The sequence below is a fragment of the Schistocerca serialis genome, chromosome 3 (genome assembly GCF_023864345.2).
Source record: "Schistocerca serialis cubense isolate TAMUIC-IGC-003099 chromosome 3, iqSchSeri2.2, whole genome shotgun sequence".
Taxonomy (NCBI): Eukaryota; Metazoa; Arthropoda; class Insecta; order Orthoptera; family Acrididae; genus Schistocerca; species Schistocerca serialis.
Genome location: NC_064640.1, coordinates 891,597,568 through 891,608,802, shown reverse-complemented (window position 1 = coordinate 891,608,802; position 11,235 = coordinate 891,597,568). Strand labels below are relative to the sequence as shown.

The following is an 11,235-nucleotide window of genomic DNA, read 5'->3' as shown; positions in this document are numbered from 1 at the left end:
TTCACAAAGGGCACATAGTTGTGGCACTGCGGAAGGAAATGAGAGTCTCTGAAACAGCGAGGCTGGTTGGCTGTTTGCATGCTACCGTAGTGAGCACCTTTGGAAAGTGATTGATGGATGGTGCAATAGCGCATAGGCCGTATGTTACTGGACGTCCACGTCTCAGTACAAAACGTAGAGGTCGGAGGATCAACCACAGTGTAATCCAGGATAGGCAGCGATCTGGGGCAGATGTGACGTCATAGTACAATGCTGGTGCAAGCACAAGTGTTTCGGAGCATATCGTTCAACGGCAAGTGTTGAACATGGAGCTCCACATCACACGGCTCCTACGAATTCCTGTGTTGAGCCAACTACATCATCAGTTACGATTGCAGTGGAGACACCATCACTCGATTTTCACCATGGATCAACAGATATGTTTCGCCTGTCGAATGAATCGCATTTCTTGATACACCTGGTCGATGGCTGGGTCCTTACACGCCGTCATCCAGGCGAATGGCTGCTTGAAACGTGCACCGCGCCACAGTTGCAGGCTGGTGAGAGCAGAATTATGCCATGGGGACATTGAGCTGGGATTCTATGAGACATATGGTAGTACTCGAAGATACCATGACACCAGTGAACTTCTTCTTCTTTCTTGGCTCTACAGCTCATGATGAGGCTTGGCCTCTTCTACAATTTCCTTCCATTTCTCTTAGTCCGTTGCCAATACTCTCCATCTTCCTAAGATCTTCGATTACTCCATCTTCCCATCTGGCTCTTGGTCGACCATGTCCTCTCTGACCTCCTGGCTTTCCTTGTAATATTCTTTTTGGTACTTCTGTATCATTCATGTGAGCCACATGTCCCGCCCACCTCAGTGTGGATGATTTCACTATCCTTCTGATGGGTTGGTCTTTGTATATGATATACAACTCATGGTTGTATCTCCTCCTCCATCTTCCTCTTTCACAGATTGGGCCGATAATTCATCTAAGTACCTTTCTTTCAAATGCATCCAGTGTTTCAATATCTTTAGTCGTTAATGTCCAGGCTTCAGAGGCATATGTAAGCACTGGTCGTATAAGTGATTTATAGATAGTTAATTAGTGCTACGAGTCAGGAGCCTTGAGGGTAGAAGTCTTGTTAGGGCAAAATAGGCTCTGTTGGCTAGTACTAATCTCTGCTTAATTTCATAGGAGGTAGCATTTAGACGTGTAACTGCCGAGCCCAGATACTTGAAATGTTCAACTCTCTCAAATGTATAATTTCCCATTGTTATTGCATTCGGCATATTTTCTCTATGTGCTTTTCCCACTACCATATATTTTGTTTTTCGTTCATTAATAATTAACCCCATGTTCCTACTGGCCTGTTCAAGAGCTGTAAATGTCTCCCATTGCATTTTGGGTTCTTCCTTTTATATCTATGTCATCTGCGTAGGCCAGTATCTGCACCGATTTATAGAAGATCGTTCCCCTATTCAAAAGGTTTGCGTTTCTCATCACCTTCTCCAGGTCGGCATTAAAGAGAAGGCATGCCAATGCATCCCCTTCTCGCACTCCATTTTTAATACTCATTCTATTGGACATCATTCCTCCTATTCTTACACTACTTTGTGTTTCGCTCATTGTCATTCTCACCAGCCTTATCAACTTTCTAGAGATTCCCAGTTCATCTAGAGTTTGATATAACTGCTCACTATTTATGCTATCATAAGCTGCTTTGAAATCTATAAAGAGGTGATACGTGCCAACTCCGTATTCGTTTGTATTTTCCAGGATTTGTCTTAAGGTGAATATTTGATGTATTGTTGACTTCCCAGGAAGGAATCCGCATTGGTACGGCCCCGTCTCCCTCTGTATGATAGGGAGTATTCTGTCGAATAGTATATTAGAGAGTATTTTATATCCCAAATTAAGTAGTGACAGCAATGAACTACGTGAACATTATTGCGGACCACCTGCATCGCTTCATTCTTGAAGTCTCCCCCTACGCCGATGGCATCTTCCAGCAGGAAATTCTCCGTTACACAAGGCCTCAATCGTGCTGCAGTGGTTTGAGGAACATGATAATCAACTCACATTGATGTCTTAGCAAGCTAATGCCCTTTATCTGTACCCATTGGAACACATATCGGGCACCAGCTGTGTGCCCACAAACCACCGTCCCGTAATCTGCGGAAATTGAGAGACCTGTGAGTAGACATCTGGTGCCCCATACATCTGGAAACATAGCAAGGGCTTTCAGAATCCATGCCAAGCAGAATCGCTGCTGCGCTGTGTTTCAAAAGTGGATCAACACGCTATTTAACAGGTGGTCATAATGTTTTGGTTAATCGGTGTAAATTCCAACTATGAAAGTATAACTCAGCCTAACAGCTCAGATTAACCAGTAAGGAGCATAAATGTCTAACGAATAATTCCCAGAACTATCCCATTGTATTACAGACCGAGCCATCGACTTCCAGTAAAAAAAGAGTGCCTTGATAAAAGTACTCCGTCTTCAGGCCACGAGTGCCCTACCGGGACCATCCGACCGCCGTGTCACCCTCAGTGGTGGATGTGGATAGGAGGGGCGTGGGGTCAGCACACCGCTCTCCCTGCCGTTATGATGGTATCCTTGACCGAAGCCGCTACTAATCGGTTGAGTAGCTCCTCAATTGGCATCACGAGGCCGAGTGCACCCCGATAAATGGCAACAGCGCATGGTGGCCTGGATGGTCACCCATCCAAGTGCCGACCATGGCCGACAGCGCTTAATTTCAGTGATCTCACGGGAACCGGTGTATCCACTGCGGCAAGGCCGTTGCCCACAGTACGTTGATAAAGGCTTCTATTTAACAACAAAATTACCAGATGAACGCAATGTAACTTAATCGTACTGAATCCTACAAAGATTCTCCATTTTATCATCTTTGATAATGCACAGGAACATCTGCCAGGATTACAATACAGTTCCCTCATTTCCTCTTGAACGGGTCTCATGCTTTCACACGACAGATAGCTTTTACATACACGACGTAAGGAAGATGGAAACCAGCTACAAGCCATTGAAACATTAGTGGTTATGAAAATGGAAGCCCTAGGCACCATCCCCGAAGAATTACACTAACGACTGGAAAATCAAATGTGGAAAAGAATTTACTCACATAGCAGTGAAGAAGAGCTTAACGTGAGAATTACAACAATAGGTACTTCATATCTGACAGAGGCATAACTATAAAAAGTTACAGTGCTTGAGCGAAAGACGCGTATTTCGATAGGATCTATCGCGCGATCCAAAGAAACAACGGACTCTTTCCATTCAACTGCCATATCTCTTCGGACTGTTTCATAGGAACCACATTCTTTGAAAGTACACTACTGGCCATTAAAATTGCTACACCAAGAAGAAATGCAGATGATAAGTGGGTATTCATTGGACAAATATATTATACTAGATCGGACATGTGATTACATTTTCACGCAATTTGGGCGCATAGATCTGAGAAATCAGTACCCAGAACAACCACCTCTGGCCGTAACAACGGCCTTGATACGCCTGGGCATTGATTCACACAGAGTTTGGATGGCGTGTACAGGTACAGCTGCCCATGCAGCTTCAACACGATATCACAGTTCATCAAGGGTAGTGACTGGCGAATTGTGACGTGCCAGTTGTTCGGCCGCCATTGACCAGAAGTTTTCGATTGGTGAGAGATCTGGACAATGTGCTGCCCAGGGCGACAGTCCAACATTTTCCGTATCCAGAAAGGCCCTTACAGGACATGCAACATGCGTTCGTGCATTATCCTGCTGAAATGTAGGCTTTAGTAGGTATCTAATGAAGGGTAGAGCCACAGATCGTAACACATCTGAAATGTAACGTCCACTGTTCAAGTGCCGTCAATGTGAACAAGAGGTGACCGAGACGTGTAACCAATGGCACCCCATATCATCACGCCAGGTGATACGCCAGTATGGCGATGACGAATACACGCTTCCAATGTGCGTTCGCCATGATGTCGCCAAACATGGATGCGACCATCATGATGCTGTAAACAGAACCGGGACTCATCAGAAAAAATGACGTTTTGCCATTCGTATACCCAGGTTCGTCGTTGAGTGCACCATCGCTTGATGATAAAATATATTTTAATTATGTTGCAAAGATATATCTTTCAGCGAATAGGAATTGACATTACAGAGGGGACTGAAATCGGACGTGAACATGGGCCATCGGACGAAACCAGACATTCAAAATGCTAAAATAGTCACTCATGTTATTGAATGATGGTGCAACTGTGTCGAGTATGGAAAATAAATATTAAATGCTAATGAAATTCAGTACTAGATCCGAAGTCTGCAGTAAAACACGATAAAGAAAATTCGAGCGTGAGGTAAATTGACAGGAAAAGTATAAAAGGTAGTATGACAGAGACAGAAAGTGTTGAGGCGTAATGTCAAGCGCCGGCACACCAGTCGGGAACGTTGGAGCACAGAGGGCTGTGAAGAAAACATCAGCCAAACCGACCCCTCTCTAGGACGACAACCCGACCTCAGCGCCGTCGACACGAAGAGGACATTTGCGCCACGCCTTCTGGCCGCGGCCCAGTTGAAGACTAGGAGTTCTGAGACTTCCACAGCGGCATAAAGAATGGGCACTTGTATAGAAGCGACTTAGGAATTGTATTACTTCTCTTGTATTAAGAATTGTACATACTTGTTTGTCTGTCGTCCTTTGATCGCGACACGTCTGTATCTCACAAAGCTAAATATTGTAATCATTTCCTTTTGTAATAAAATTTACTAACGCGATTAGGTTGAATTGTTGTCTGTCGATCCGAGAAAGTAGTTTTCCTAGGCACCCCATATTTGACGAGCAGACACAACAGAAAGAACAAAAAAGCAATACCAAGAACTGAGTTACGAAAAAATCTGAAGGGATATGAAAGAAACATTCTTCCTTCGAAAGTAACGAATTTGAGAAGTGAAGAGAAACTCAGGATAGTACAGAATAGGTCTTTCAGTTAAGTTAATTTACTGTCGTGGCACATATTCCAGCAAACTTTGATAAACTGTACACATAGATAACATGAAACAGTTTCTTTCAGCAGTAGCAACCGAAAGTACCAAATGACTGATTAAAGCATAATCTGAGCCACCAGTGAAAAAGTTGCCATGAAAAGTAACATCAGTGAAAGATTTGCCAATGAAGAAAGAAACTTCAAGTTAAAACGCAATAATGTATATGGCTTCAACTAGACAGGTATCAAAGGGTACAGTATACCATACGTCCCAAAAACTAAAAAACAAGCAGTAATGACAGAAATTTCATTTACTGACACAGTGAAAATGGAGATGACTATCAACACGCATTATTATTCAATTAACAAAAAAATGTTCAAATGTGTGTGAAATCTTACGTGACTTGACTGCTAAGGTCACCAGTCCCTAAGCTTACACACTACGTAACCTAAATTATCCTAAGGACAAACACACACACCTATACCCGAGGGAGGACTCGAACCTCCGCCGGGACCAGCCGCACAGTCCATGACTGCTGCGCTGCAGACCGTTCGGCTAATCCCGTGCGGCGTTTCAATTAACTTTTCGCGTGGCTCATGCTCAAAGCTTCTATCATAAAAAGATATGTAACTGATGATAAAGAAGCACAATTTCACTAATGAAAAAATCGAATTAACTACAGAGCATCAAACCGTTAAAGAAAAGGATCGCAGTATTCATTTTTCAAGCTTAGAATACGTCAGAAATGACATACTTTTTAACAAAGCAAAACTGCCTTGGATCCTGCGCTTACCAACTTTCGTCATCATTTTCAAAAAGCGGGTAATACACTGAACCCTCAAAGGAAATGTTATAGGAATGCGAATTCAAATATAGAGAGATGTAAACACGCAGAATACGGCGCTGTGGTCGGCAACGCCTATATAAGACAGCAAGTATCTCCCGCAGTCAGATCGGTTACTGCTGCTGCAATGGCAAGATTTAAGTGAGTTTGAACGTGGTGTTATAGTCGGCGAGAGAACGATGGGGTACAGCATCTCCGAGGTAGCGATGAAGTGGGGATTTTCCCAAACGAACATTTTGTGGTGTCACCGCCAGACACCACACTTGCTAGGTGGTAGATTAAATCGGCCGCGGTCCATTTAGTACATGTCGGACCCGCGTGTCGCCACTGTGTGATCGCAGACCTAGCGCCACCACAAGGCAGGTCTCGTGATACGAACAAGCACTCGTCCCAGTCGTACGGACGACCTAGCTAGCGACTAGATGTACGAAGCCTTTCTCTCTCATTAGCCGAGAGACAGAATAGCCTTCAGCTAAGTTAATGGCTACGAACTAGCAAGGCGCCATTAGCCTTACAGTGATTGTAATTAAAGTCTCCTGTGTATAGTCAAGAGCCATGTACCACAATGATTGATTAAAGATAAGTATTAATCCAGCTACGTACTTTTCTTCATAGCATTAATTACGTAGCCTGTTCCAGTACTTCACGCCCGTCTGCGTTAGTCTAGCGTGCATTTTCAGCCATGTCGATCTACAAGGTGTTGGCCCAGCTGCCGACACATCACATTTCACGAGTGTACCGTAATATCACGAATGCAGTAAAACATCAAATCAGGTTAACCTCCTTTCGGAAAGTGGGTGCACTCAGCGACTGTTATGTGACATAAATTATAGAGTACAGGAATCAGTCGTCCTTATTTTATATTTTATTGCGCAAATCCAGATTTCGGCTAGTAGCTAGCCAGTCTCAATGCACTATTTTCTATTCTCAATGCACCTAAGTCCCCGTTGTTCGAGCGTCAGTCACAGTTCTATGACTAAATGTAATTGACGCCCGAACGACAGTGACTTACATGCATTGAGAATAGAAAATAGTGTATTGAGAAAGGCTACCTACTAGCCGAAATCTGGATTTGCGTAATAAAATCTAAAAAAAAGGACGACTGATTGCTGCGCTCTATAATTTATATATATTTAAAAAATCATCAAATCTCCAACATCGCTGCGGCCGGAAAAAGATCCTGCAAGAAAAGGACCAACGACGACTGAAGAGAATCGTTCAGCGTGACAGAAGTGCAACACTTAACGCAAACTGCTGCAGATTTCAATCCCGGGCCATCAACAATTGTCAGCGTACGAACCATTCAGCGAAGCATCATCGTTATGGCCTTTCGGAGCCGAAGGCCCATTCGTGTACCCTTGATGACTGCACGACACAAAGCTTTATTCCTCGCCTGGGACCGCCAACCCCGACATTGAACTGTTGATGACCTGAAACACCCTGCATGTCAACAGGGGACTGTTAAAGCTGGTGGAGGCTCTACCACGGTGTGGGGCGTGTGCAGCAGGAGTGATATGGGACCCCTGATACGTCTAGATACGACTCTGACAAGTGACACGTACATAAGCATCCTGTCTGTTCACCTGCATCCACTCATGTCCACTGTGCAGTCCGACGGACTTGGGCAATTCCAGCAGGACAATGCGACACCCCACACGTCCAGAATTGCTGCTTCCATTCACCTCGAAATCGATCCGAAATTTTGGGAAACAGTTGCCATTAATATCGACGTTCCACAGGCTATACTAGAGCAAATCCATTTCTTGTTGCTATTTCTCGTTAAAGTTCCTACAAGCTTCAAAAAACATCCACGAATATTTTTCGCCAAATGGCCTTACGTATTTAAGAAATAAAGATTTCTCCTCTATGTTGAGATCACAAAAATCATCGTAGGGGGTCGTAGGCGGTCTCTACCATGACTTAGGTCTTCAAAAACAAGTACTACTGCCGAAGGTACATCTTAATACCATAAAGAAAAGAGCTTTTTTAGAAGTTGCTTCATCTACTAGAGAGGAACAAAGTTCGAGATTCTTGCTGTGGTAGGTATACAATTTCTTTAGAAACAGTTGGTGAGCAGTATCACTCAACATAAGAAGGAAGCACTAGCGTCGATAAATGAAAGATACCGTGTGCCACATTATCCGTAGTCTCGTAACTTACCGATAGTGCCAGAGGTGATGCCTCGACGTACACTACTGGTCATTAAAATTGCTACACCACGAAGATGACGTGTTACAGACGCGAAATTTAACCGACAGGAAGAAGATGCTGTGATATGCAAAAGATTAGCTTTTCAGAGCATTCACACCAGGTTGGCGCCGGTGGCGACACCTACAACGTGCTGACATGAGGAAAGTTTCCAGCTGATTTCTCATACACAAACAGCAGATGACCGGCGTTGCCTGGTCAAACGTTGTCGTGATGCGTCGTGTAAGGAGAAGAAATGCGTACCATCACGTTTCCGATGAAGTTGGGATTGTAGCCTATCGCAATTGCGGTTTATCGTATCGCGACATTGCTGCTCGCGTTGGTCGGGATCCAATGACTGTTAGCAGAATATGGATTCGGGGGGTTCAGGAGGGTAATACGGAACGCCGTGCTGGATCCTAATGGCCTCGTATCACTAGCAGTCGAGATGACAGGCATCTTATCCGCATGGCTGTAACGGATCGCGCAGCCACGTCTCGATCCCTGAGTCAACAGATGGGGACGTTTGGAAGACGACATCCATCTGCACGAAAAGTTCGACGACGTTTGCAACAGCATGGACTGTAATCTCGGAGACCACGGCTACGGTTACTCTTGACGCTGCATCGCGCAGTCCGGAACCGCGTGACTGCTACGGTCGCAGGTTCGAATCCTGCCTCTAAGTTCTAGGGGACTGATGACCACTGTAGTTAAGTCCCATAGTGCTCAGAGCCATTTTTTTTGACGCTGCATCACAGACAGGAGCGCCAGCGATGGTGTACTCAACGACGAACCTCGGCGCACGCATGGCAAAACGTCATTTTTTCGGATGAATCCCGGTTCTGTTTACAGCATCATGATGGTCGCACCTGTGTTTGGCGACATGGCGGTGAACGCACATTGGAAGAGTGTATTCGTAATCGTCATACTGGCGTATCACTCGGCGTGGTTGTATGGGGTGCATTGGTTACACGTCTCGGTCACCTGTTGTTGGCATTGGCGGTACTTTGAATAGTGGACGTTACATTTCAGATGTGTTACGATCTGTGGCTCTACCCTTCATTCGATTCCGGCCAAACCCTACATTTCAGCAGGATAATGCACGACCGCATGTTACAGGTCCTGCACGGGCCTTTCTGGATACGGAAAATGTTCGACTGCTGCCCTGGCCAGCACATTCTCCAGATCTCTCACCAATTGAAAACGTCTGGTCAATGGTGGCCGAGCAACTGGCTCGTCACAAGACGCCAGTCACTACTCTTGATGAACTGTGGTATCGTGTTGAAGCTGCATGGGCAGCTGTACCTGTACACGCCATCCAAGCTCTGTTTGACTCAATGCCCCGGCCTATCAAGGCCGTTATTACGGCCAGAGGTGGTTGTTCTGGGCACTGATTTCTCAGATCTATGCACCCAAATTGAGCGAAAATGTCATCACATGTCAGTTCTAGTATAATATATTTGTCCAATGAATACCCGTTTATCATCTTCTTCTTGGTGTAGAAATTTTAATGGCCAGTAGTGTATATACCTCCGGACGCACTTACAGGCGCCGGCCGCGATGGCCGTGCGGTTCTGGCGCTGCAGTCTGGAACCGCGGGACTGCTACGGTCGCAGGTTCGAATCCTGCCTCGGGCATGGGTGTTGTGTGATGTCCTTAGGTTAGTTAGGTTTAAGTAGTTCTAAGTTCTAGGGGACTTATGACCTAAGATGTTGAGTCCCATAGTGCTCAGAGCCATTTGAACCATTTTGAAGTACTTACAAGCACCTGATGGATTAGCTGCGCACCACCAGACGCGGGACGAAGCTTCACTGCTCTTCTTGTAATCCTGCCATCCCCCCACCTCCACCGAGCGAGGTGGCGCAGTGGTTAGACACTGGACTCGCATTCGGGAGGACGACGGTTCAATACCGCGTCCGGCCATCCTGATTTAGGTTTTCCTTGATTTCCCTAAATCGCTCCAGGCAAATGCCGGGATGGTTCCTTTCAAAGGGCACGGCCGACTTCCTTCCCCGTCCTTCCCTAATCCAATGTGACCGATGACCTCGCCGTCTGGTCTCCTTCCCCGAAACAACCAACCAACCCCCACCTAACCCCCCCTCCCCCCCCCCCTCCCGGAACGGCGCATCGCTGATGGAGTTCCTTCATGGATGGAGCCACCGCAGTTTGCCCCAGTTGCTCGGTTGCTGCGCCTACCACGGTGGCCGGTGCCTGCTCCACTCCCTCATGCTATGAGTCAAACTAATGAGTCAATTGTTTTCAGATCATATAGCGATCGGAAGTGCTGCGACGCGGCTTCTTTGCAACGTTGCTTGCATGTTTTTGACAGAGGGTCCAGGCGGATTGCAGCGACGGCACCAGAATCGAATTCACACCTGTAAATTGCGTTATTCAGCCACTGACTCTTTGTTCACAGATTCATTGCCTGACCGGATGATGCAGCCTGCATCCCCTCTGGCTACCTAGATTGCATCGCCAGCACCTGGCGATGAACCTATGGTCCTGGACCCTACAGCTTATCCGACGCCTAGCGGACGGCAGACGTCCACAGGCGTTGGTCCCCTCCACTCCACGGCCGGCCAGGAAGCCGACGCACCAATTCAAGAAGCCGTATCGGTTCGACCACCAGGAGACCTTCCACTAACGCTGGATCCAGAGACGCACATTCCGTCTCGTTTCTCGGCTGCCGTTCCGGACGGCGTCAAAGCGAATGCCGGGGCGTGGACAGGTGCTCGGCACCAGCCACAGCTTCGGCTCCTGCCTTCTCATCGCTTCCAGTGTTCAAGCCTCCCGCCCCGCTGTTGCTGCAGTTGTCGTCACTACACGACAATGGAGAGGGGGTTAGAGGGGAGGAGTGTAGTATCGTTGCTTATTGATAGTGACAGAGCTGGTGTCTCGATGAAAATTCCTGCGGGCGCTGTGAGTGGTGCTTTGAGCACTGTCACCAATAGGATGACTTGACCAATGAAGAACATACAGGCCGCCGACTAACGAAGACTGCCAGGACGGTGTTATAAGCGATGGCCACGTGGGCACTAGTCATCAAGTTCGAGATTAGTTCCGTGCTGCTAAGTGGTACCGAACATTAGATCGAGCTGTTGATAGCTAGCTCTACTGGCAAGTATTCATTGTACATAGACGCACACATCACTGTGCTTCCCTTGGCAACTACTTTTTTTATCGCTTTCTGGATATTTTTGCTAGCGCTTTTAC

At 46.4% G+C, this 11,235-nt stretch overlaps 1 pseudogene; it reads right to left on the bottom strand.

The window, feature by feature from the left end:
• Positions 1-2,677: 2,677 nt before the first annotated feature.
• LOC126472363 (5S ribosomal RNA) lies at positions 2,678-2,795 on the bottom strand (annotated as a pseudogene).
• Between the last annotated feature and the right edge of the window lie 8,440 nt (positions 2,796-11,235).